Genomic DNA, 27158 nt, shown 5'->3' with positions numbered 1-27158 from the left:
GAAATGCAATTAAAACCACAATGAGCACATTAAATACACATTAGAATGGCTTAAGAAAAAAACTTAACAATACCAGGTGCTGGTAAGGATACAGAGTGACGTGGTTGATGAGACTGTAATACGGTACTGCCACACTAGAAAAGATTTGGGCAGTTTCTTATAAGGACAAACACACACGGACCATACGACCCAGCAATCCCACTTCTGGACATTTATCAAAAGGAAATGAAACCGCGTGTTCATAGAAAAGCTCATACACAAATGTTTGCAGCAGCTCTGTTCAAACAGACAATGGACTTACTGAGGGACAAAAAAAAAAAAAAAAAAAAAAAAAAAACTACTGATACCTGCATCAGCTTGAAGGAGCCTCAAAGGCACTGTGGTGAGTGAAAGAAGCCAATCTCAAAAGGCTGTGTACTGCGTGGCTCCATTATATAACATTCTCGAAAAGGTAAACTATAGGAACAAAGAGTAGCTCAGCAGTTCTAAGTAATTGGGCAGGAGGGCGGGGTGGGTGTGACTATACAGGGAAGGTACAGGGAGTTTTTTTGGAGGACAGAATTTCTCTGTATTCCAACTGTGGTGGTGGTTACACCATCTGCACATGTCTTAAAACTCACAGAAATGCATACTGAAATAATCATTCTTACCGTGTATTAATTTTAAGAGGCAAAGGAAAAACAAAATAAAATGACTGCACCACTTTGATTGAAATGTCTTTCAAAACACCTTTATTTTTAGCCAAACACAAAAGGGCAAACACTGCATGATTCCACTTATAGGAGGTCCCTGGAGTAGTCAGTCACACAGACAGACAGGGGAATCAGGGCTGGGGGGTTATTATCTAACGGGTACAGAGTTTCCATTTGGGATGATGAAAAACCTCAGGAGATGAAGGGTGGTGATGGCTTCCCAACAATAAGGATGTACTTAATGCCACTAAACTATACCCTTAAACATGGTTAAAATGATCAATTTAATGTTTATTTTACCACAATTTTAAAAACTCATGTTCTTCCACAAGAATAGATTTAGAAAATTGTATTTGTTTAAAAATAAAATAGAAGGAGTTCAAAAAGCAAAAAGCTAAAGTCGTTCCCACCACACTCTCTAGATAACATCACTGTCAATAGCTTGCTGTGCTTCGTGTCAGATGTTCACAATCTTTATCATACACACCGACTCAGGTGCACGCCAGCTCAGGTGCACGCCAGCTCAGGTGCATGCCGGCTCAGCTGCATACAGGCTGAGGTGCACACCGGCTCAGGTGCATACAGGCTGAGGTGCACACCGGCTCAGCTGCATACAAGCTGAGGTGCACACCGGCTCAGGTGCATACAGGCTCAGGTGCACGCCAGCTCAGGTGCACGCCGGCTCAGGTGCATGCTGGCTCAGCTGCATACAGGCTGAGGTGCACACCGGCTCAGGTGCATACAGGCTCAGGTGCACGCCAGCTCAGGTGCACGCCGGCTCAGGTGCATGCCGGCTCAGCTGCATACAGGCTGAGGTCCACGCCAGCTCAGGTGCACGCCAGCTCAGGTGCATACAGGCTGAGGTGCACGCCAGCTTGGGTGCACGCCGGCTCAGGTGCATACAAGCTGAGGTGCACACCAGCTCGGGTGCACGCCGGCTTAGGTGCCTACAGGAATAGGGGCTTCTAATTCTGTGATTAAATGTGGAACAGAGGTCCTGGGTCAATTTCTACAATCCTTTTGCCTTAATTTAAGAGAGTCATGCTCTTTGCTTCCCACAAGAGGCAACTGAAAAGTAAGTAAAACACATCCCAAGGGTGAGGGCACTGGTAGGGGGTAAAGAACACAAGATGGCAGCCACCAAGGGCTGGGGAGTAAAAGTCCTTCACAATTTCTGACTGTTGTAAGAACTCGATGAAGGAGTTCTCCAGAAAGGAGGAGGAGATGGCAAAGTCAGCTGGGATTGAGAAGATGATGGAGACAAGACACTCACAAGATGGACAGGGATGATCCCTGGGCATTCAAGAACAATTTATGAAAGCCAAATATACAGCCTTAAAATAGAACGTGGACCTAAACACTGAGAAACACCCCCTTCTGTAAGATTTGTGACAAAAATTAATCTGAGTGGACTCAACGATCCTAACGGCATGGTGGACCCAAGAGCCGAATCAGCGCTAGCAAAATGGCGGAATTCATATAGCAAAGTTGTCCTGCAAGAGCTTCGGGGCCTAATGATGTCAGTGCTTAATGATGGCTACAGAATATATGAAACTTCCTCAGCTGCGTGAAGGACAAACCCCAGGCCCCTCCCCTTTTCCCCCATTCAACTGAAGTTGTCTTCACTTCCCACAGTAGTAAATTTTCTAGATACATCTTGTAGACCTCAAAGTACTGGAAAGGGCTGGGCATGGTGACTCACATCTGTAATCCCAGCATTTTGGGAGGCTGAGGTGAGAGGTTTGCTTGAGCCCAGGGGTTTGAGACCAGCCTGAGCAACATAGTGAGACCCCATCGCTATAAAATTTTTTAAAAAAATTAGCCAGGCATGGTGGCACACGCCTGTGGTCCCAGCTACCCAGGAGGCTGAGGTGGGAGGATCGCTTGAGCCCACGAGGTTGAAGCTGCAGTAAGCCGACACTGCACTCTGGCCTGGGCCACAGTGCAAGACCCTGTCTCAACAAATAAAGTATTGGAAAGGAAGCGCTCATTCAACTTATCTTAAGATACTGTAAGATATCTGCCACTTTTCCTAAGATATTGTAAATGATACTACATTTTGAAATATATAAGTTGTGCTATAACAACAACAACAACAACAACAACAAAACATCCTGGTCCTGAGCAAGCAGTGCTCCGTTCGGAGCTGACCCAAACATTAAAAAAAGTGAAGGCTGGGTGCAGTGGCTCATGCCTGTAATCCCAGCACTTTAGGAGGCCAAGGCAGGAGGACTGCTTGAGCCCCAGAGTTTGAGACCATCCTAGGCAACACAGCAAGTCCTCATCTAGAGGTCTAGATGAGGTTTTCGTAGACTAAACATTTAAAAATTAGCCAGGCATGGTGGTGCACACCTGTGGTCCCAGCTACTCAGGAGGCTGACATGGGAGGACTGAAGTTCGAGGTTGCAGGGAGTCAGCCTGGGTGACAGAATGAGACCCTGTCTCAAAAACAAACGGCTGGGCACAGTGCCTCACTGTACTGTAATCCCAGTACTTTGGGAGGCCGAGGCAGGTGGATCACCTGAGGTCAGGAGTTCAAGACCAGCCTGCCCAACATGGTGAACCCCGTCTCTACTAAAAATACAAAAATTAGCCAGGCATGGTGGCACACGACTGTAATCCCAGCTATTGGGAGGCTGAGGCAGGAGAGTCACTTGAACCTCAGAAGCAGAGGTTGCAGTGAACCGAGACTGTACCACTGCGCTCCAGCCCGGGCAATGCACTCCACCTCAAAAACCAAAACAAAACAAACAAAACAAAAAGAGGAAAGAAGTGAAGGCAGACAGTCAAGAGGGCTACAGAGACTCCAGGCTGGTCAATCAGTGACAGAAATTTGAGTCCCCTTTCTCAGGTCCTCCCCAGGCATCCCCCAGAGAAGTGGGACAGAGAGAAGGGGGTACACGCCCAAAGCAGCACTCTGGGTCCCCCGAGGGCTGCCTTCACAATCTCCATCCCAGCCCAAAGGAGTTCCAGCCACTCTGCTGATGTGCGGCACCACGTTCTGGGCTCAAGTCCTCCCACCTCCCCCTTTCATTGCCAAGAAACCTCCCTCCAAAGATGTCCAAATCCAAACTGCCGCTTCTAGACACCTGGCACCAATAAACCCCGAAGATAAACACAGCCTGACTCATTTACCCAGCCCTGTAAATGTATCGCAAGCATCTTAGCCGTAATTAACCTTCGCTTAAACCCTGTGTTTGTGCTTGAGTTTAGAAATCACTAGTATTCGAATCCAAATAAGAACATCACAAAGATTACACTGGACAAATAAAACATAAACAGATCCAAATGCCTCCATGTTCTTAATTACTAGCTATGTTCCTTTGTATACACAGACGAAAGCAGCAACGAAATAGCCTGCGTAAACTGTGTTTACACGAGTTTCTCTCTCTATGACTAGAAGCACTAAAACTCACCTTCAGAACCCGACTGAGCTTCAGAACCCGCTGGTGATTTTTGTTTTTTCAGTGTGTACACTTCACTATCATTTTCAAGCCCACCCTGGAAGAGGACAATGGCTAAAATATGAAATATTAAGCCACCGTCCCCCAAGCCTCTTCTGCCTGACAGACACATGTCCTCAAAGAAGAGAGAAAAGCCAGACGGATTCTTCCCACACCACCACGCTCCTCCTGGCCAAGCCTTTCCGTAGAGGAAGGCCAAGCTGGGGTCAAGACCGGAGACTCTGCTCTCCAGTCTGTGACTGTCGGCCCCTCCAATGGGGGTCCCTGCTGCAGAGGCCCCTGGTGTCCCACCCTGAAAAGTCCCAGAAAGCACTTCTGAGAGCAGCAGCTCTGGTTTTAGAACCTGAGGAGGGTGCCTGGGGCTACAGGCAGGGTTTCACAGCTGCCCTGCTGGCACCATGTGGTCACCAGACCCTTCTTTCTCCCCAGCTTCGGGCCCACCTCGGAGGAGGCTCTCCTGGGGGAAAGGGTCGCGGTGCAGGATGAGAAAACGTGCAGAACCTGCAGCCGGAGGACAGACTAGCACAACCTGGAGGCCATCCTGGGCTGCCAGGAAAGACCTGGCTTTGTGAGAACCAGTGTCACAGAGGCTGGGCAGGAAGCCCCAAGGGCCTGAAAGCGGGCGGGACTGAGACTCATGTCCCCACCCACCTGGGAGCCAGAAGGGGCCTGCTGGGTCCCCAGATCCTGGTGGTGTCACCTCTCTGAGCCTCAGCCAGCGAGAAACAGGGAAGGGGACACAGGCTGACCACCAGTCCCAGGAACAAACACCCACTCCTGCCAGCCCAACCACACTAGGTCCGGTCCATGGGTCACAGCCTTGGCATGGGCTCAGCTCCCCACTCCCACCACATGGCCAGTGACCTGAGTCCTTCCTACCTCTGTGACCAGCTCCACTCTCTCACGTGTTCACCCACCAATCATTCATTCACTCCAACATTGCACCTGATGGAAAAGGAAGAGAAGAGCCACCTTTACCAGTCCTGGAGCTGGCGCTCCTCTGCGTTCCCCTCCTGACCCATCAGGCAGCTCCCATCCAGTCCAGACCAAGCCTGCCCTGGACCACCAGGCTGTGTTTCTCCTGCCTCACTGTGACTGTTGACGGCAGAATTCACAGGATGGCACAGAGGTCTGATAAGAGCACGCCAGGCACACAGGAGGCCAACGTCAGCAGGCTCACAGACAGCGGCAAACAATGATATGACCACGGCTTGCACAAACATTGTTTTTCCCAGAAAAAGAAAATATCAGGGAGGCAGAGCTCGCAGGCTTTCTGCTGATAAATGCCTCTGGCATGTCCAAGCCATGTCACACTTTGACAGGAAAATGAAGTCGTTTTTGGAAGGAAGACAACAGGAATGGTCCCCAGAGGTACCTAAGGTATTACTGATGCTTAAATAGGGGACCAGTGGTGACCGGAATGAAGCAACCGTCCTAAGAAGCAGAAGGTCGGCTGAGGTGTGAGTGCAGCTTGCACAAGGCCATTAGAATATGAGAAGTGCCAATCTTCGGCCACCTCATGCTGGCCTGGTGATCTCTGGGCAAGAATGACAAGCCCTGCCTGCTCTGGGGCAGGCTTCTGGAAGCAGGGCAACACCTTCGTACCATACACCTTGAGCAAGCTCACACACCTTACCTAGGGCCCACATTGGTTTATAAAACACAGCCCGCCACAGGGCCCGTGCACTGGGGACGCTGACCAGTGTGATGGCTGATGTCACAGGTCAACTTGGCTGGGCCGCAGTTCCCAGATATCTGGCCAATCATTATTCTTGATACTTCTGTGGAGGTATTATTTTTTAATGAGATCAACATTTAAAGCAGAGGCTTTGAGTAAAGCAAATGACCCTCTGTAATGAGGGTGGGCCTCGTCCAATCAGTTGAAGGCATGAATAGCATAAGCTTCTCACCCAAGGAGAAGAGCAGAAAGTTCTGCCTCTAGACAGCCTTCCAACAAGCTGCAACTCTTCTCTGGGTCTCCAGCCTGCTGTATATTGTAGACTTGTGGCATCTCCACAGTCGGGTAAGGTAATTCCTTGTAATGCCTACACATGCGCGCGCACGCACAGACACACACGCACGCACATACCCATTAGTTTCATTTCTCTGGAGGACCCTGACTGACACAATCAGGGACATGGCAAAGGTATCATGCCAGGCTCCAGAGATGCCCCCAACCCCCACTTTGGAGCAGAACCTAACTGCGGAAGGAAGCTCCCATGACCACATGGCACCAACAAAAAGTCATGCCTGTGAAGGGTCTGGGCACACACACAGTATCTAGTTGGGACACTGGGCTGGCCTGTCCAGGGACAGGAAAGCCAACATATCTGACCCTAGAGAAACACAGCACACCACTGTACTACCACGTCGAATCTCCCCAGGCCATTTCACTTTAGACAAGCTGGAGGCATGCAGGAGAGTGTGGTGAGTTTTATCTTTTGGCTAAAAATACAACTAAGACTTCCGTAAAATAAGTTCAGTAAGCCTCCTAACGACAAGACTCCTAGATCCAAGAAACTCTCCCAGAATGCAGACCTCCAGCATGCTGTGCACTGCTCTTCTGGAACCTATGGGCACACACGTGCAGGCAGGCACTCACACACACACGCATACATGCACAAGGTACATGCATGTACACACACACATGCACACAAATGCCCACACACATTCACACACATACATGCATACACCCCCCCACACACACACACACGGCCTACTACAAACACTGCCAATTTCTTTTTCTGGGCTCCACCATTCACAGGGGCCATCACATATCCTGCTAACCAATGCCTTGACAGGAGTAATGCACATCAAAGAAAACCGTCAAGGGTGTGGCTGACTGGAGAGACTTCCACTGAAGGCCCCAGGGACACACGGCACACACAAGGGCACACATGGCTTCGCAGCACACTGCAGAACATACACATCTATGACACAGTGGTGAGCGAGTAAAACAAGGTGCATACCTCTGCATGGCATGACCGCAGCTTTGGGGAAACGCCCCCTCTACGGATGTGTGTGTGTGTACTTGTGCATGCACACATGTGTACGCAGCTGAAAATCGCGGAGAAAAAAACTCAGAAAGGCAGGTTGTTAATGGCGTTTACCCAGCACAATGAAAGCGTTCACTCTTTGCTTTCTGTCTTCGTTTTCTGAGCAATAAAAATGCCATTAAAATAATGGAAAAGTTAGTCAGCACATCTTACTTCCTGTTCACACTAAATATCCAACAAGTATTCTTGTAGAAACACTCCTTAAAAGCAAAGGTCCCACCGACAGAGAGAAAAACTTGCATAAAAAAGATAGAAGGCACCTTTCCTGTTTCCCCTCTGAGTCAACATGAAGTTATTTCACAAAGCAGAGAGTTTCCACTGTACTCTTATTTCTATAGCTTCCCACAAAGGCAAAAAGCAGCCGTGGTTTCCATTTTCCTGCTGATAAAGCCCTGCTGAAATATATCCTGGAGAAGGTGAAAGCCTGCCAGCCCCGTCTCCGCCCACCAGGGCCACCAGCCCAGCCCGCACCGTACTTCAATCGCCTTCTTGTGTTCTGTAACAGGTCGAAGAGATGCGATCTTGTTTGCAAAAAGGGTCTTTCTAGATGTCAGTAAGAATCTCGGGATGAGATCTGAGTGGGCCCTAAATCCAGGGACAAGTGTCCTCATAGATACACTCAGAGGGAAAGACAGACGCAGACATCATGTGATGTTGGAGCAGAGACTGGAGCAATGTGTCACAAGCCAAGGGACACAGGGGACACACAAGAGGGAAAAGGCAGGATGGAGGCCCCCCTAGCACCTCAGAGGAGCGTGGCCCTGCTGACACCTTGATTTTTACTTCTGACCTCCAGAACTGGGAGAAAAATTTCTGTTGTTGGAAACCACCCAGTGTGTGGTACTTCTTATGGCAGCTACAAGAGATTCATCCCTGTGTCCCCTGTGCTCCTATGAAAACGGATTGTTTCCTTCATGGTTCATTTACAGGGGAAGCAAGAAAGCCCCCAACAGACAGACTACGAAAATGTGTGGGATGAGATGAAATGAATCATCCTCACTGCACCCTTGTTAGGGGTCTTCCCCTTGTTCACACTCCACTCTCCCACCCAAAACCTGAGTCCTAGGCCCCCTCATCCCCTACCCCACCCCAAGGCCCTTCCTTCCTCCTCCTTGGGCAGCCACCGCTTTTGTTCCTGTCACTGCTGCTGTGCTGCATGTTACCCTGAACTCAGCAGCCTGAAACATGTTACTACACTCCCAATTCTGTGGGTGAGGAGCCTCAGCGGGTCCCAGCCTCAGTCGGCTCATCTCTGCTCCAATGTCCAAGGACCACCAAAGCTGACACACCTAATTACCAAGGGCTACAGTCCTTGGAAGGCCTGGCCCCTCACTTATCAGGGTCCTGAGTGGAGGGGACTGAATACCAGGGCTGCCCACTGGAGTTCCCATGGCTGCCCATGGAGCTTGGGCTTCCTCACAGCATGGCTACCACAGGGCCAACTCCTTCCTTGGCATCACAGGGCTCCCAGAGCCAGCATCCTGGTGAACAACAGGGAAGCCACATTGGTGGTCACTCAGCCTCACACCCACCACATTCCACCAATCAAGGCAGTCAGGAGGTAACCCAGATCCACGGCAAGGGGACAGACACCCTGCATCTCAGTGACAGCAATGGCGAGATTTTCCACCATGTTTTAAAAACAACTACAGCTTTTTGCCCAGCTCAGCCACCAGCTGTTTCCGATTTGCTCTGAGATCTAACTCCGTGTTTGTGACTTCAACACTTCAGCCCCATCCTCATTGGACAGCCTCACCCTCAAGATCCCCTCAAAGCCCCTGTATCCCCTATTGGTACATCCACACACCCTTCTCCTGCTAAAAGTAACACATCCTGTCCATTCTCCTCCAACCCCCAACCTCTCACTGCCATCCCAGAACCTGGGACATACTAGGCAGGCACTGCACGCTCTCCGAGGGGTAGATGGCAGCAGATTGAATGGACCCTGTGCAGCCAGAGACAGAAACTGTGAAGCTGAGAAACACCATGTTAGGAATGACAGGGACGTGCCCACCTGGCCTGGGTGAGCAGGTGGCGGTGGGGCGGGATGCACAGAGGGCACAGCTGGAGAGACCCCCAAGGGTCCAGCGAGGGAGGCGAGGCCTATCAGCAAGCAGCAGGAGCTGGTTCGGGGCCCCTTCTCAGAGGAGAGGGTTCAGAGCAGGGCTGGAAACAGGGTGCCACGTGGGAAGTCTGAAACAAAATTAAACCACAGGTGCCAGCACAGAGACAAGACCTGCCCCAGGAAGTGGAGCCATAAGAACTGGAGGGCCCCTGGTGTCCTGAAAGGAGAATAAAAAGCTAAAACACAGCCTGTGCACAAGGACATTCAAAGTCTCATTCCTAACAGCCTCAAACTGGAAGCCGAGCAGGCAGCACAGACACCCGTGGCAGATATAAACGTGCCTACATTGTGGCAGACACACACAGGAATACGAGGTGGCAAGGCAAGAGAAGACGACCCTGGGTGAGCTCAAGCCAAATGTCACAGACAGATGCTGAGTGACATACACGAGGATGTGCTGCAGAATCCAAGGCACACAGAGTTAAGCCAGCCAAGATTAAGCTGTGCTGTGATCAGCTGGGGAGTGGTGAGCAGGAGGGCCCAGGGCCCCGTGCTCTGCTCCTCTTCCCGGGCATCGCACAGCTGGCTCCATTTGTGAAGATTCAAGGGCTGCGCACTGAAGCTAGGTGTGCTTCACAGTAAATTCTGCAAATATCTCACTGCAGAAGGAAGGAGGAGATGGAAAGATGAAAACAGCAAACCGGGCAAGAAGGTTTCGCCGCTGCTGCTTCCTGTCGATGACGTTCCCTTAACTCCAAGAGGGGAAAGGAGGCAGGGAGAGGGGTCACCGCCCAGACGGGTGAGGGGATCCACTGCAAAGCAGTGGGCCATGGGGCCGACTCAGCTGCTCTAAGAAGGCAGTGAAGCCAGTTGAGGACCAACCAGCTCACACCGGTCACAGCACTTGCAATGTCCACCATCCACTGGCTGGCTGTGTCCTGCTGCCCTCCTGGGACACATCCTCAGAGAAGGTGCACCAGCAAGGCCAGCAAGCAGGCCACACCTGGGTCACTCTGATGACCACGAGGCCACAGTCTCAGACCATGGAATCTGCTCTTCATATCAGCTCTGATCAGACAGGCACTTGGAAGGGTCGCAATGCAAAGAACAGCACAGGCCACACTTGTTAGGATTTACACAGGCCTCAGCAACAGCTCTGATCCTCAGGGAAGCCTCGCAGACCCAGCAGCGGAAAGCCCTGCAAAGCTCAGGATAACTGCACTGTAGCAAATATCTCCTGTGCAGCAGAAGCCGTGCTCTGCCTCCTCCAGCAGCAAGGAGAGGGCCCCCAGCCCAGCAGTTTGGGGAGGGTGACACCAGCAGCAACGGACTCCCGGCCTGACACAATTCATGAATAAGGCTGTGCTTGGCAAAGTGTTTTTCCGTCTTTAGTAACTACAACACAAGTGCTGGCAAAGGCTTCAGAGTAGTCCTGACACAAAACGACTCAGTGGAAGTCTCCGGATGACACCACCACTTACTTAGAGAATGCCACTGTGGCCTGAGCATGGTCTCCTCACTGAGAAAAGAGAAAGGGGAGAGAGCGTGTCTGTGTTCTCAGGGCTCCTTCATTTCCACCGCGAGACGTCTGTGCTAAGCCATCTACCCCTTCTGCAGCCCTAAATGTGCTCATTATTAAATGACACTCTCTTCCAGTTGAAATGAAACCTGTGCCCGCTGGCTGGAGTAACAGAGCGGTTACCTGTAAATAAATGGAGCCTGTATCTCCCCAAAGGCTTGTTTCCAGGTCCTGCAGCGACTGGCGTCTGTTTTAAAAATCGCCTTCTCACCACCTCTCTGGTCTTGCCAAGCTGGCAGAAGCCAAGCCCTGCTCCAACTGTGCTCTTGTGGAAGGAACTGGAACATGAGGATGGCAGGTCCCTGCATGGAGAGACCTCAGCCCCACCGAACATCCAGGACGCAGTGACTGCTTACAGGCGAGACCAAGGGAGCTGGGCGGCTTCACGGGATTCCACATCTGAAACCCAAGCCACTGCCCTCAGCATTCAAAGACAAGCCAGATATCCAATTCTGCCTGCTCAAGAGCTTTGCTTTGACCCAGTTTTCCTGCCCTGTTGTTCTCAGGCTTGCGGTCCAACACCAGCCCTAAGGCATGCCCAGCCCCAGAAATGTGGGGATTAGCCTCACTGAGAGGAAAATCAAGCGGTACAGGAGTACACGGTCAAAGTCAGCCAACGTGAGAAATAAGATAATAATACATAGTGTACACATATTGACTTCATGCTAAAATTTTCACATTTCCATGCAGTCACACATAGGGCCAGATGTCACATGGGGGTCAGTATTTCTCAATCTGGGGGTTGCAAACACAGTTTTTCAACAAATACAATCAAATAAAAATAGCAGGGGGTATCATAGATAGTTAAGGGTGGCTGTTGTGAGCAAAACTTTTAGTGGTATGTGTGTATCTGTGTGCTCTGTGTATGTGTGTGCGTATGTGTGTGCGTGTGTTTGTGTGTGTGCTGCCTCACAATATAAAACACATGTGGGTCACTGTCAGTGTCTGAAGCCAGCCAGGCATGAGACACCCACACAGCCAGGCTTCCTGACAGTCAGGAAGCTTTTGTATTGTAATAAAAAATGTTTTAGTAATATGGTCCATGCACTGAAACCTCTCTGAGGCTTGGTTTCAAACATGACACTGAATTCCATGTGCATCTCCATTCAAACAGGGGCAAGAAGGGCTATTACAGGAGTCATCTCATTTAATAGTCCTACAGTCTCCCAACAACCACTGAGGGACAACCCCAGTAAGGAAGGGGGTAGGCCCCACTGAGGCCACGTACAAGGTGGCAGGCACAGAAGGACTTCCAGGCTCCCCCAGGAACTGGAGCCTTGAAGAGGACGCTGTGGTCACCTCGCCCTGCACGCCCACCCTCAGCTGCGCCGTGTCTGGGAGAGGCAAGCAAGGGGCCGGCTGGCTTCACTGCCTGTGTGCCCTCTAGGAGCGGAGCAAGCTGCAAAACACCCACCTGTTCTGGGAACAAAGCACACACGACCAGTCTAGGAAAAGTGTGCAAGGCTCTCAAGACTCCGATGCATACGGGGTGCGTGTGTGCTGTGGCACGTGCAGCATATGACTGTGTGGTGTTACGTGTGGGGTTTCGTGTGTGGTGTGTGTGGTGTGCATGCGTACAGTGTGTGTTGTGTGTGTTTTGTGTGTGTGTGTGTGGCATGGTATGTGTATGTACCACGTGGTGGGTGTATGTAGTGTGTGTGGTGTATATGGACTGGGTGTGTGGGGTGGGGAGGTACGTGTATGGTGTGTGTATACATGGGGGGTATGTGTGTAATATTTGGTATGGGGTGCTCATGGTGTGATGTGTGGTGTATGTATGCAGTGTATATGTAGTGTGTGTGTGGTGTGGTGTGTGTAGGTAGTGTGGTGTGTGTGTGTGGTATGTGATGTGGTGTATGGATGGATGTGTTGTATGTTTTGTGTGTGTGGTGTGGCAGGTATGTGTGAAGTGTGTGGTATGGGGGGTACGTGGTATGGTGTGTGGATGTATTGTGTGGTGGGTGTGTGTGTAATGTGTGTATACAGGGTGTGTGTGGTGTGGGGGGTATGTGTGTAGTGTGTGGAATGGGGTGTGTGGTGTGATATGTATGTGTGTGTTGTTTGGTGTGTGTGTACTGGGTGTGTGGTGGGGGGATATGTGTGTAGTATGTTGTGTGTGTGTGTGTGTGTGTGTGTGTGTTCTAGAGCTACATTTTTCAACCTTTTCCTTTGTATTTCTCCTTTGTGATTTCCATAACAAGTATTGTTGCAGAAAATCAGAAAAATGCAGACAAGCACCAAGGAGAAAACAGAAGGCACGTCACCACCTAAACATCTGAGTCGCATTTTGGACAGTCTAGTGTTTTCTAGGCAGTTACAAGTTCTTGCCGTGCATGTTGGTTCACGAACTGTTCTTAGCACATGATGTATTATGCTGACTTTTCATCCCATTAGGCATATTTTACACTAGATTTTTAAAGAGTGACCAGTGTGACTATGGCACCTCCTGCCTATTTCACTGTCAGTAGCTGCCCAGGTTATATCTGGATTTTCTATTTATAAACACTGAGAAATACCCTTTTCAATAAATGCTTCTTAACATTCATGATTCTTTAAATAAACTAAATGTCTAGTTCATTCAGACTCCAATGGCCAAAGGGTACACGCGCCTTTAAAGTCTTTAAAACACTAACCAGGCCAGGTGCAGTGGCTCACGTCTGTAATCCTAGCACTTTGGGAGGCCAAGACGGGTGGATCACTTGAGGTCGGGAGTTCGAGACCAGCCTGACCAACATGGAGAAACCCCGTCTGTACTAAAAATACAAAATTAGCCGGGCATGGCGGCTCATGCCTGTAATCCCAGCTACTCGGGAGGCTGAGGCAGGAGAATCACTTGAACCTGGGAAGCAGAGGTTGCAGTGAGCTGAGATCACGCCATTGCACTCCAGCCTGGGCAACAACAGCGAAACTCCGTCTCCAAACAAACAAAAAAAAACACTAACCAACTGCCACCTCCTGGTGTTTGCATTAGATGCTGGACCTCAGTACAGAGCACCGAATCACAACTCCTGGCTTCACCACTTCTTGGCTGAGCAGCTTCAAGAATAACATTCTTATTCTCTCTGTTCTCACCTATAAACGAGAGGGAAGAACTGACCCAGTCTTACAGGACTGTGCTCAGAATTCCATGAGACGGACAGAAAGCATTTAGCATATCATTTATAACAAGGTCACCATGAACATCATCTAGCATTCTTGTCCCATAACTTCTTCCCCTTGTCTCCAATCTTTGTCTTTCCAATTCATCACTCTGAAATGCCAGAGTTACTACTCCTGAGACACAGATCTGATCGCTTTATTTACTGCTCAAATACCTGCACAATTATGCTGAGTGAAAGAAGCCAGACTCAAAGGCTACAAACTGTATAATTCCTTCTATATGAAATTCTGGAAAAGCCTAGAAGGATGGAAAACAGGTCAGTGGTTGCTAGGTCTGGGGAAAGGAAACTGACTACAAAGCAGCACAAGAGAGAATTTTTGGAGTTATGAAAATTTTCCATACCTTGACTTGGTGATGGTTATATTTACCAAAACCACATGCATTAACCAAAACTCACAGAATGGTACATTTAACAGGAAAGATTTCACTGTATATAAAATTATAGCTCAATAAATCACACAAATAACCAGAACTGACTCAAACAGAAACAGAAAATCTTCATAGTCCTATGTTAAGGAATTGAACTCATAATTAAAAGCCTCTCCATAAAGAAAACCCCAGACAGGCTGGGCACAGTAGCTCACACCTGTAAGCTCAGCACTTTGGAAGGCCAAAGCAGGAAGATGGCTTGAGGTCAGGAGTTCGAGGTCAGCCTGGGAATCATAGTGAGACCCTGTCTCTGGCGAAATTCAGAAAAATTAGCCAGGCATAGTGGTGCATGCTTGTAGTCCCAGTTAATCTGGAGGTTGAGGCAGGAGGATTGTTTGAGCCCAGGAAGTCCAGGCTGCAGTGAGCTATGATTGAGCTATGATTGTACCACTGCACTTCAGCCTGGACAACATAGTAAGACTTGTCTCCAGAAAGAGAAGGGGAGGGGAGGGGAGGGGACAGGCCAAGCCCAATCCTACAAAGACTATTCAAAAATAGTAAGAAGAACCACTTCCCAAATCATTGTGTGGGGCAAACTTTACTTTGATACCAAAACCAAAGATAGTACCAGAAAAGAAAATTATATCCCTCATGATATAGCCACAAATATCCTTAATAAAATTGCGCAAATCAAATCCAGCAATATATAAAAAGGATACATCATGACCAAGTGGGATTTGTGCCAGAAATGCAAGAATAATTTAACATTCAAAAGTTAACCACTGTAATTCACCATATTTACAAACAACAAATGAAAAACCACATGATCATCTCAACAGATACAGAAAAAGTATATGTGGAAATTCAACACCTACTCATGATAAAAGCTCTCAACAAATTAAGAAACTTCCACCGCCTGGTAAAAGGCACTTCATATCTTTACCTAACATCATACTTAACAACAACAACAACAACAAAAAACTTGAAATTCTCCCTTCCTAAGATTGGGAACAGGCAAGAATGTCCACTTTTACCACTTACAGTAATCATTGTGCTGAAGGTCCTAGAAGTGAAAGAGAAGAAGAAAAAGAAGTGAAAGGCATTCTAACTGGAAAGAAAGAAACTTGTCTTTATTCATAATCATCAGAATTATCTATATGAAAGATCTTGAGGGACTACGAAAAACGCTACTTAAATAGCTACTTAGCAAAGTTCACAGGATAAACAAAAAATATTAAAAAATCAATTGTATTTCTATATATCACAATTAACAACTGGAAAATAAAATTTTTAAAATCCACGTATAATAATACGAAATACCTATGAGTAAATCTGGTAAAACATGTGCAAGACCTGTACACTCAAAACTATAAAACACAGCTAAAAGAAATTATAGAAGATGAAAATAGAGGGAGATTCCATGCTCACTGGTCAAGAGACCAAATACTGTTACAATCTAAGGAGTTAATACAATTCTAGCCAAAATCCAAGCAGGCTTGCTGTAGAAACTGACAAACTGATCTTAAGTATATAAGAAAATGCAAGCGATCTAGAACCGACACTACAATTCTGAAAATGAAGTAAAATTGTCACACTACCTGACTTCAGGAGTTACTACAGAGACAGTGTGGCACTGGGACCGATGAGGAACAAGCATAATGGAACAGAACAGAATCCAGAAACAAAGGCACACAGATATGGTCAATTACTTTACAAACATGGTACCAACATAATTCACTGGAGAAAGAATAGGCTTGTTGTTTTTTATTTTAAAACAAACAGTGTGAGAACAATTGGACGTCCACATGTAAAACAAGGAACCTCACTCCTTAGCTCTTTCCATTAAAAATTAACCCTAAATGAATCATAGAACTTTGGTGTTTTTGTGTTGTGTGTGTGTGTGTTTGAGATGGAGTCTCACTCTGTTGCCCAGGCTGGAGTGCATGGGCGCGATCTTGGCTCACTGCAAGCTCTGCCTCCCGGGTTTATGCCATTCTCCTGCCTCAGCCTCCCAAGTAGCTGGGACTACAGGCACCCACCACCACACCTGGCTAATTTTTCATGTTTTTTTGTATTTTTAGTAGAGATGGGGTTTCACCGTGTTAGCCAGGACGGTCTCAATCTCCTGACTTCGTGATCCACCCGCCTCGGCTTCCCAAAGTGCTAGGATTACAGGCATGAGCCACCGGGCCTGGCCAGGTCTTTTTTTTTTTTTTTTTTTTTTTGAGAATAGTCGTGCTCTGTCACTCAGGCTGGAGTGCGGTGGCGTGATCTCAGCTCACTGCAAATTCTGCCTCCCAGGTTCAAGTAATTCTACTACCTCAGGCTCCCGAGTAGCTGGGATTACAGATGTGCGCCACAACACCGGCTAATTTTTGTATTTTTTAGTAGAGACGGGGTTTCACCATGTTGGCCAGGCTGGTCTCAAACTCCTGACCTCAGGTGATCCACTCGCCTCGGCCTCCCAAAGTGTTGGGATTACAGGCGTGAGCCACCACACCCAACAGAAATGGATCTCAGATCTAAACATAAAAGTTACAATTACCATATTTTTGGAAGAGAACATAGAAAATCTTTATCGCTATGGGTTAGACAAAGATTTCTTAAATAGGGCACAAAAAGCACAAACCATTAAAACAACTTAAAACCAAAAAGTCTGCCCATTGAAAGATATAACTAATAAAAAGGCAAACCATAGATTGAGAGAAAATATTTGCAATACAAGTATCTGACAAAGGGTTTGAGTCGAGAATATGTAAACAACACTTACAACTCACATACAAGAAGACAACCAATTAAAAAGTGATCAAAGGATCTGAACAGACACTTCACAAAAGAATATACACAAATAGCTAATAAGCACGTGAAAAGATGCTCAACTAAAACTGCACGGATACAGCACTACCACATTTCCACTAGAATAGCTACAATTAAAAAGACTGACAACAGCAAGTGTTGGCACGGATGTAAACCAACTGCAACCCTCATACGTTAGCAGTGGGAACGTAAAATGATACAACCGCTTTGGAAAGCAGTTTGCCAGATTTTCAATCAAGTTAAACATCTACTTACCATGAAACCCTGTAATTCCACCTATGGGTAATTACGCAGGAGAAATAAAAACATATGTCCATGCTAAGATTTGCCCATGAATGCTCACAGCATTTCTTATATCATCTTTTATTGTGGTAAAATACTCGTAAGATAAAATTTACCATTGTAAAGCGTATAATCCAGTGGCATTTAGTACATTCGCAATGTTACGTAACCATCACCACTATCTAGTTCCAGGACCTCAAAAGGAACCCCAATGCATATTAAGTGTCCACTTCCTATTTCCCCACCTCCCAGCCCCTGGCAATCACTAATGTGTTTTCCGTCTGGAAAGATCTGCCCATTCTGAACATTTCATATCAATGGAATAATACAATATGCAGCTATTAATCTGTGCCTGGCTACCTTCATTTAGAATAATGTTTTTGAGGTTAATTCACATTGTAGCAGTACCAGTGCTTCATTCCTTTTTATGGTTGAACCACGGGCCATGTATGAATATACCACATTTAGCTTACCCATTCATCCACTGCTGGACATTCGGGTTTCTGTCCTTTGGTTACTGGAATAGTGCCACTATGAACAGCCACATATAAGTTTTTGTGTGAGTCCCTGATTTCAATTCCTTTAGGTACATACCTAGGAGTGGGAGTGCTAGGTCATATGGTAATTCTGTATTTAACTTTTTGAGGAATCTCCAAACTTTTTTCCAAAACAGCTACACCATTTTACATTTTTATCCGGAGTGTATGAGGGTTGTCATTTCTCCATAACTTCACCTACGCTTGTTATTTCCCTCCCCACTTTTTTTTTTTTAAGTTAAATCTAGTAGGGTGCGAGGTGGTATATCACTGTGGCTTTGATTCACATTTCCCTAACAACTAATGATGTTAAGCACCTTCTCACATGTTTATTGGCCGTTTGTATATATCACCTGTGCTGACACATTTACCCACGTTTTAACTGGCTGTCTTTGTTGTTGAGCTGTACCTCCCAGCACTTTGATTCACAATAACCCAGAAGAGGAAACAATTCAAGTGTCCACCAACTATTCAGCAACAAAAAGATATGAAGTGCTGGTATGCACAGCAACATGTAAGAATCTCAAAAACATTATGCAGAGTGAAAGGAGCTAGACACAAAGAGTACGCAGATGGTCCCCCATTTACAATGGTTTCATTTATGATTTTTCGACTTTACAATGGTGTGAAAGACATTCGAATCCAGTAGAAACGGTACTGCGAGTATCCACACAACCATTCCGTTTTTCACTGTCAGTGCAGCATTCAATAGATTATATTCAACACTTATCATAAAAAAGGCTTTGTGTTCGATGACTCTACCCAACCGTAGGCTAATAGAAGTGCTCTGTGCACACTGAAGGTGGGCTAGCCTAAGGGACGCTGTTGGGTGGGTCAGGTGTATCAAACACATTTTTGACTTAGGATATCTTCAACTTAATGATGGGTTTATGATTAGGATGTAATCCCATCACAAGTCTAGGAACAACTGTCAAATATATGCTCCCACTTTGAAAGTACTGAAGAAATCAATCCAATCTATAATAATCTAATCTATGCAGATCTGTGATTGCTGGGAAGAGGGGGTTGAGCGAAAAGAGGCAACAGGGGAATTTAGGGGGATTCTTAGGGCCATATAGTCTCTGTGGCAACTGCTCACCTCTGCTGCAATAGCAAAAAAGCAGCCATAGACGATTCTGAAATAAACTGGCCCAGCGCCCTTGACCTGCAGGCCCAAGCTTACCAAATCCTGGTCTATATCCTGATTACGGTGTCAGTCACATTGCCAAATACATGTGTCAAAACTCAGTTAACTGTGCATTTGAAGTGAATATGTTTTGTCATAATTCATGTTAATAAAACTGAGTAAGACAACATTGCCTCTAGTGGGACTCCATGTGGAAAGCACCCCGAGTCTAAGGTGCATCCAACCTGGGGACCACTACTTTCTCCCCAGGGGCCTGTCCCACTCACTCCCAAGTGCGGGCCTACATCTTAGGGCAGCAGTTCAAAAGCCTCTGGGGAGCCTGTTAAAACAGACAGCTGAGGCTGGTCACTGTGGCTCACGCCTGTAATCCCAGCACTTTGGGAGGCCGAGGAGGGTGGATCACCTGAGCTCAGGAGATCGAGACCATCCTGGCCAACATGGTGAAACGCCGTCTCTACTAAAATACAAAAAATTAGCCGGGGGTGGTGGTGTGTGCCTGTAGTCCCAGCTACTCAGTAGGCTGAGGCAGGGGAATGGTTTGAACCCAGGAGGCAGAGGTTGCAGTGAGCCGAGATCACACCACTGCACTCCAGCCTGGTGACAGAACAAGACTCTGTCTCAAAAAACAAAAACAAAAACAAAAACAAAACAGATGGCCGGTCCCACCCCACAGTTCCAGATGCAAGGGAGACTCTGCACTTCCCAGGGGTGCAATGCTGCTGGTGCGGGGACCACTCTCAGAGAAGCACTCTCCCATTCCTCCAGCGTTCAGTCCACGTGGAACTGAGAGTCCATGTTGCGGGCAAAATGCAGGCCATCCCTGCCGGGCCTGGAGACAATGCCAGCACTCACTAAGGTGATGAGGAAAATGCTCACAGTCCACCAGTGACGGGACAGCCCCATGCATCTGTGGGCCCCGGGCCAAGAGGAGGCACAAAACACACCAAGAGTCAACAGCAGCTCGTGGAGACCCTCCACCGACGGGGCAGCCCCAGACAGCCTCTGTCCCTCCTGCCCACCTCACGGCTTCCTCCTGCTCTGCTCCATCCTTCCCTTCAGGATGCAAACCTTCCAAGTGGGCCTCCCTCAGCCCTATCTGCCCATGATCCCTCTCTACTTCCCCACTCCCCTTCACGGCAGCAAAATTCTTGAAAAAGCTATATAGGGTCCTGCTGTCCCAAATTCCCCTCCTTCCTTCTCTCAAGAAACTCACCCATACTTCAGCCCACCATCCCAGACCATGTGGATAAACCCCAGGTTGTCCTCGGTTCTCACCTTTGTGGCCTCCACTGTCACCCTCCCTCTCTCGCAAGCTGCATGTGGCCTCCAGGACACCCTCAGACCCCTACCTTGCTGGCCACACCTTCTTGGTTTCTTGTCCCAGGCTCAGTCCTTGGACCTCTTCTCCATCTACCTCGACTCCCTAGTGGCCTCATCCAAACTCCCTTTCAAAATATCATCTCTATAGCTATAATATATTGCCAAGATAGATTAGGGTCCCAGTTCAGAGCACTCCCCCAAACTCAGGACCCCTTCCTCCACCTTCCTCCTCCCCACCTCCACTGGGACACTTCAGTAGGGCTCCCACCTGTACTTTCCTGAGAGCCACACCATCCCTCTGAATCCCTCTGAATCCTCACAACTGCTCCCCTGCAGACCCGAGCCTCAGAGCGATGGCAACTCTACCCTTCCAACACCCCATCCAAGACTCTTGGGCCATCCTGGACCCCTCTCTTGCTGCAACAGCCCTCATGGGATCCATCACAGCCTATTGGCTCCATCTTCGCAGAACACCTGGAATCAGCCTGCCTCCCACCTGAGGAGGCTGCCCAAGCTCCCGCAAGGCCCGCCCCGCACTGCCCTCCTGCCATTGCTCATGTGTGCCTAAGTGTCCCCTCACCACTCCTCACCTCCTCTACATCTAGGGCTCAGCAGGGCGCAGGGGCCACCTGATTTTAAATCACAACCACCCTCTCAACAAACCACTGGCCCCTCAAGCGGCTGGACCTGGAACTATCTATCTCCCCTCTCGTTAGCCTCCCATCTCCCTCCACTTGACCATATCCCCCGGCACCCCCAGCCATCACTGACATTCAATACATGTTTTCTGGGGAAGCAGTGAAACTTCATCACAAGGACAAGTGGAAGAGTTGGGAGGGCCCTGAAAGGTAAGCAGTTTCTTCACGTCGAGAACCCAAGACACAGGAGCGTCACCCACCAGGGCCCAAAGGTGCCAGCACTGTGACCCGCCCAGATGGCTCAACTCCTTGTGGGCTCTCAGAAGGAGGGGGCTATACAGGATAAGAGTGATCCAGATGGAGGAAAAGAATGTGCATCCACCCACTGGGTGGTTCTGTGCAGGCGTGAAGGCAGGCGGCTCCTGGCAGCACAACAATGAATGTGTGCCAAGACCCTCAGCCCTCAAAGATGGCCCAGGGCTCAGAGCCCCGCCACAGCCCTGCTGCAGCACCCAGCTGTGCCCTCACAGCACATGGGACACACCAGTCAGGAGCAACAACAAACAAAAGCTCCCAAACTCACAGTGAGAACTGCAGGCCTAACGGGAAACTTTCCGTCCTTCCAAACAAAATCAAAACACACATACAAATCAGAGGGCCCAGCAAACACCCAAATTCTACATCAAGGCAAATTAGGTTCTGGCTGCTCAAGCAACTCTAATTTCTTGCAACAGATCGGGAAAACACAAAAACTGTTACAATTCTAAGCAACTTATACTTTTTACTTTGTAGACTTCCATGCAGCACGCACCACTTACATTTCTGCTATAGCTTTAGGTTACTTAACATATTCTCTACTAAACGGAAAGAGAAAACAAAGGCACCATGGAAAATGCTGGAACAAGACCCAGGTCCAGGTTAGCCAGCCGGCAATGGGGACCCCCCTGGCACAGGCTCCAGACCAGACTCGGCCTTCATTTCTGTACTGAGTGTAAGGATGACGCTTCTGTGGCTGGACTGTACTATTATTTAATTGTCAGGGTCTTCATCTTGTCTCCCCTAATGCTGATAGTAGCGTATTGATTTCTATCTTTCATAGCCCACAAAGCACATATTCAGAGGGTCAATAACTATTGATTCATTGATTGCCTCATGGAGGCCAATGTATCTGTTATTAAGATATGTAGAAACATGAACTTCCACAAATCAAATTCTATTTAAAATGCCGGAGGAAAGTATATGACCTAATGAAGACCACTTTTTAAAAATTCATTTTGTAATTATAAAAATAATTCTTTGTAACAGAAACAAACCACACATAAGTGCAAAAAGAAGACAAAGTACAGGTTCCCTCTTCCTCTTCCCTCTCCTCCCCCAACACACACTCACTCACATTCACACACGCCCCACCCTTTGCTAACTGTGAAGTGCTGCTTCCACTCAGGGCTATGTCCCTAGAGCCTGGGGCAGTGCCTGGCACCAGGTCCACACATACCCCATAATGATCTGCTGAATGCCAGGTGTGTGTCCTTCCAGATGGGCTTCTGTGCTGAGTGCCTGCACTTGTGCATGGAGAGGGTACATTCTCTATACTCTACACTAAGGAGTGATGTCTCTACTTAATATATTGGCACATCTTTTAAAGTAAACCTTTGAATGATGCCATCATGAAGTAAAGAATCCAATGGCACGTTTTACAGGGAGGAATTGGAGATCTCCGATTATTATTAACTTTTTATGATGGAGAATTTTCAAAGTGCACGGAAGTAGCCAGAACAGAACAAAGAACCCAGGCACTCTCATCCAGACCCCAAACTGTCCACTCAGACCATCTCGCCCCTCTTCATCCCCTCTGCTTCCCCACCTCACACTAATCTGAGGCAGATCCCAAACACCATCTCATCTATGAACGCCCAGTATCTATCGCTAAAGGATGAAGATTATTCTAACCTAACCACAATGCAGTGATTAAGGAATTCCTTAAAATCATCATTCACTCCACAGACGTCCATGAGACACAACAATAGCCTAATTTTCAAAGGAGTGATTCTTGGATCAAATGCTGATCCAAGTGACAGCTCTGGATCAGGCTTTGATCAAAGCCAGAAATCCTGGGATGCCACTTAGACGTGACCCAGGGCAGGGATGCAGTCATTGCTTTCATGGGCAGCATCTGAAACTTCTGGACCAAATAACAGGACCCTGCCTACCCCCCACTGAGGCTTGCACAGGTGCTGTGGGAAGGTGGCTGTGAGGTTCTACACCCTCAGACTGTTGTTGATGCTCCAGGGGTAGCAGCAAGGCAGTGGAAAGCTGGGGCCCCTGCTGCGACACCCCCAGGTAAAAGCAAATTCACTCAGGGAGGGTCACAGAAGCTGGAAAGTGAGCCACAAGCAGCAAAGCAATTTGCTTATCCTAAGGATCGCCTTAATTAGCGTGCCGAAAACACCACCCAGCTTCCAGGGAAGGCCCTGGCACACCCTCTCCACCTGACTGAATCAGCAGCTATCTCCTCCTAATACATCTCTGCTTTCCCATGTCATCTCCCAACAGCAAAGTCCCCAGCAAACCTCTCCCTGTCGTGTGCAGGGGAGCCTGCTCCTCCCCTGCTCTACAAGCTCAGCTCTTGAGTGACACCCTGAGACGTCCAGGACAGCCCCAGACCCTGGATGGCAATGGTGATGGGGATGGGGATGGGGATGCAATGGGCAGGGCTGAGGAGCTGCACCTGAAGCCCAGGGCGGACCCTGGCCCAGGGAAGAGAGGACCCATCCCAGGTGCCTCTGCCACCTCCCTTCTCACCTTCCAGTTTTCTTCCTGGAATTGTCCAAGTTCAAAGAAGAAATAACTGCCCTGGTTGGGAACAGCAGGCAGCAGCCTTTCTCTCAGCAACTAAGCTCAATAGTCAGCCTATGGCACGTTTATTCCTATATTTCCACATGGCAAGTTTCACCCCCATGGGTCCTAGCTCCAACCCCGGAGCTCTGGCTCCAGGGGATCAGGAGGAGAATCTGCAACCAACCTCCTGGACCCGCCCGTCCCTCCCTCCCCACCAGAAATGGAACCAAGAGAGGCAGAAGCCTGAACAGGCTCAATCCAGAAGCACAGAAGATAGAGAAAATCATTGATCTTTGCAATGCATTATTGATTTTGCTGTTGTGCTGGCAGCAGCGGACGTTCCCTCCCTCCTCAGTCAAAGCCGGCCATTAGCGCGCACTCCCAAGCTTTGGCCTGGGCGCACCCGCTTGGTGTGGGGAAAGTGGCTCTAGATAACACCTGCCTCCAGTGGTCCGCATGGAAAGGACTGTCCGCAAGTGGATGATGTCACCAAGGACATCTCCCTGGCCCCAGACCCACTGGACAGCTAGTGCAACATGGTCGCTGGTCTTGCACTCCAAATGCTGAGTGCCCAGGACCCCCGGCTCTCAGAGAGGGTCTGTGCAAGGCTGCATTTTCAGCAGACTCTGGGTGTGCTTGTCAGGAGCTGGGTCCCCTCCCATGGAGTCCCTCCCTTGTGCTGTGCTGCAAGACCCTCGGCTAGCATGGCAGCCGGGGCTCGGCTTCCCCACGGTGGCCTTTGCCTGTCTGCACTCTGACATACAGCCACTGAGCTCCTCCGTCTACCAACTCCTGAGCAGCCCACACTCCTGGGACCCCAGGGCTGCTCCTGGCACCAGTGACGTGTTTTTATTTCTTTGTTTGAGTTGCTGAGTGTACCACGTACACTTTTCTCAGTCTGAAGGTCTGGCCTTCTTGGGGGGCAGTCTTTGCCCACAGAAACAGGCCAACGCACCCCTCATCCTCCCACCCCAGCCTCCCTGGAGGGTATGCTGAGCCCGCCTGCTTTCTTCTTCTGGCTGACGACTACCGAGACATGATATACACAGACACCAACTGTCAAAATGACAATCAGGGCATTATCATCTCTACCAGAATCCTGCCCCTGCACTGGCCAGAGCTGCCTGTTTCTGGGACACAGTAAACATTACCAAATAACCTCGCCTGGGCAGCCAGCAGGCAGGCCCCAGGCCTAGGACACGTATGAGGTGACAGGCCACTGGTGTCACTTCACCCCCAGGAAAGGAAACTTCCGTTCAGTGGCGCCTGGTGGATTTGAAAAGACTCAGAGCAGCAGGGTGAGATGCTTGGCCCCAGGCCCCACGTCCAGCTTGGCCTTCGGGGGCCTGGCCACCCACGAGCCTGGGATGTGCTCAACACAGAGTGAGGTTTTCCAAACACAAGCAAAGCAACTTCATGTGGCAGACGCTCCGGAAAGCAGGACACAGCCCTCAATACCAGGCCTCTTTTGACGCAAACTGCCCACCTACAGACTCCCATTCACCCACGCCCGCACCTATCCCCCAAAATACGAAGCCAGATAAATAAAGAGGACAACCACGAGCTCAATTCTCCTTTACATGTTTTTACTGGCATAACCCCAGTAGAGCCAGCCCCTTGCAGCTCACCAGGCGGCTGCAACAGGTGCAGCCCAAGCTAAGGCTTGTGGTTCTCCTGGGTTGTTCTACAATAATGCAGCCAAAACCCTAAAGGAAACCGAGGCCTGCAGCTGCAAGCACTCACTGCCAAGGCGGCGACCTGACCACTGCGGCCCAACCTGCCCCACCTGTCTGAGTGCGCGGCGCCGGGTCCAGTGCACACCGGCCGCGGCCTCCGCAACCAAAATAGAAACCCGCGGGGGCCCGGCCGGAGCCCGGGCTGGCCGGAGCGAGGCCTGACCTGGCGGGGCCAGACCGGGCGGGCCGGGGCGCGACGGGGCCTGGCCGAGCGCGCCGCCCCCTCCCTGGCCCGGGTCTGCAGCGCGCCCCCGCTCCCCCGCGCCCAGGGGAGCCACCTGCGCGCAGGGGCTGGGGAGCCAACCGGGAAGGGGAGAAGGCCGGGGAGGGATCGGGGAGGGATCTCAGAGGGGTTCAGGGGGTCGGAGGGGTTCAGGGAGGGGTCCGGGTAGGTGTCTCCGGGAGGCGTCCCGGGAGGGGCCCCGGGGGGAATCCAGGAAGGAGTCCAGAGGTCCGGGGGATCCCAGACGGGGGCTCCTGCAGGGGTTCGAGGAGGGCCCCGAGGGTCCGGGGAGGAGCCTAGGGGTGTGGAGCAGGGGCTCCGCGGAGGGTCCAGGCCTCCCCCAGCGCACCTGCCCAGCCTCGCGCGCCCTCCCTCCCGCGCCAGCCCAGCCGCTTACCTGGAGCGCGCCTCCTGCTCTCGGCGGCTCCCAGCCGGGCGAGTTCGGGCGCCAGGAATGGCGGCGGCGGCGGCGGGAGGCGGCCGGGCCGGGGAAGGGGCAGCAGGGAGGCCCGGCGGCGGCGACTGGGATGCTGCGGCGCGCGAGGGCGCGGAGGCCGGCGCGGGGACGGAGGGCGCGGGGCGGGCGCGCAGGCCCCTCCTCCGCTCCCCCTCCCTTCCCGCCTCCTCCCCTTTCCCTTCCCCTCCCCCTTCTTCTCTTCCCTCCCCTGGCCCCGCCCCTTTCTTCCTCCTCCCTCCTCCTTGCCCCTGTTCACCTCCCTCCTTCCCCTCCCCCAACCTCTCTTTTCCTCCCTTCTCTTTTTCCTAGTCTTTCTTCACCTTCGTAACACTCTTCCACCTCTCTCCCCTTCTTCCCACTTTTGCTTCCCACTCCTTCCTCCTCACCTCCCATCTCTCTTGCCTCCCCGCCAGGCCCAGAGGGTTATCCCTCAGCCCTGGCTTGGTCTGTGCTGAGTCAAGCACCCTCCCAGAACCAAGAGGTGCCCTGTCACCCTCTTCCTCACCAGCTGTTAATAGACAAGCTTGCCCCTTCTGGGGTCCTGGATGAACCCCACCCTTTCCAGGCCTCCCCCAGATCCCCCAGGTTTTTTTCATCCCCAGACCCTGAGCCAGCTCTTCTGAGAACCTGACCTGCAGTGTGGTTGTGGCATGTGGCACCCAGAACACTTGGCTGCTGACTTTGGGCAAGAATATTTCACACCAGACTGCTCCCATTCCCCAAGAGGAGGGGCTGGCACCACCTGGAGTCTTGGTTTCCCTGAACCCCCATGCTAGCCT

General features: G+C 49.8%; 1 protein-coding gene across 6 annotated transcripts in view; it reads right to left on the bottom strand.

Moving 5' to 3' along the window:
- Window positions 1-26500, bottom strand: part of SEMA4D (semaphorin 4D) — a 120009-nt gene extending 93509 nt beyond the window's left edge. For 5 of the 6 annotated variants that reach the window (XM_073021452.1, XM_073021450.1, XM_037998609.2 and 2 more), the window contains exon 1: window positions 26320-26500. The gene's annotated coding sequence lies outside the window, so the exon portion shown is untranslated. Of the gene's footprint in view, window positions 1-10979; window positions 11919-26319 lie in introns of those variants that run through there. The other variant, XM_073021451.1, reaches the window with a different exon arrangement.
- Between the last annotated feature and the right edge of the window lie 658 nt (window positions 26501-27158).

The sequence above is a fragment of the Chlorocebus sabaeus genome, chromosome 12 (genome assembly GCF_047675955.1).
Source record: "Chlorocebus sabaeus isolate Y175 chromosome 12, mChlSab1.0.hap1, whole genome shotgun sequence".
NCBI lineage: Eukaryota > Metazoa > Chordata > Mammalia > Primates > Cercopithecidae > Chlorocebus > Chlorocebus sabaeus.
Note: the sequence above shows the minus strand (reverse complement) of the source record. Positions and strands in the feature narration are given on the sequence as shown.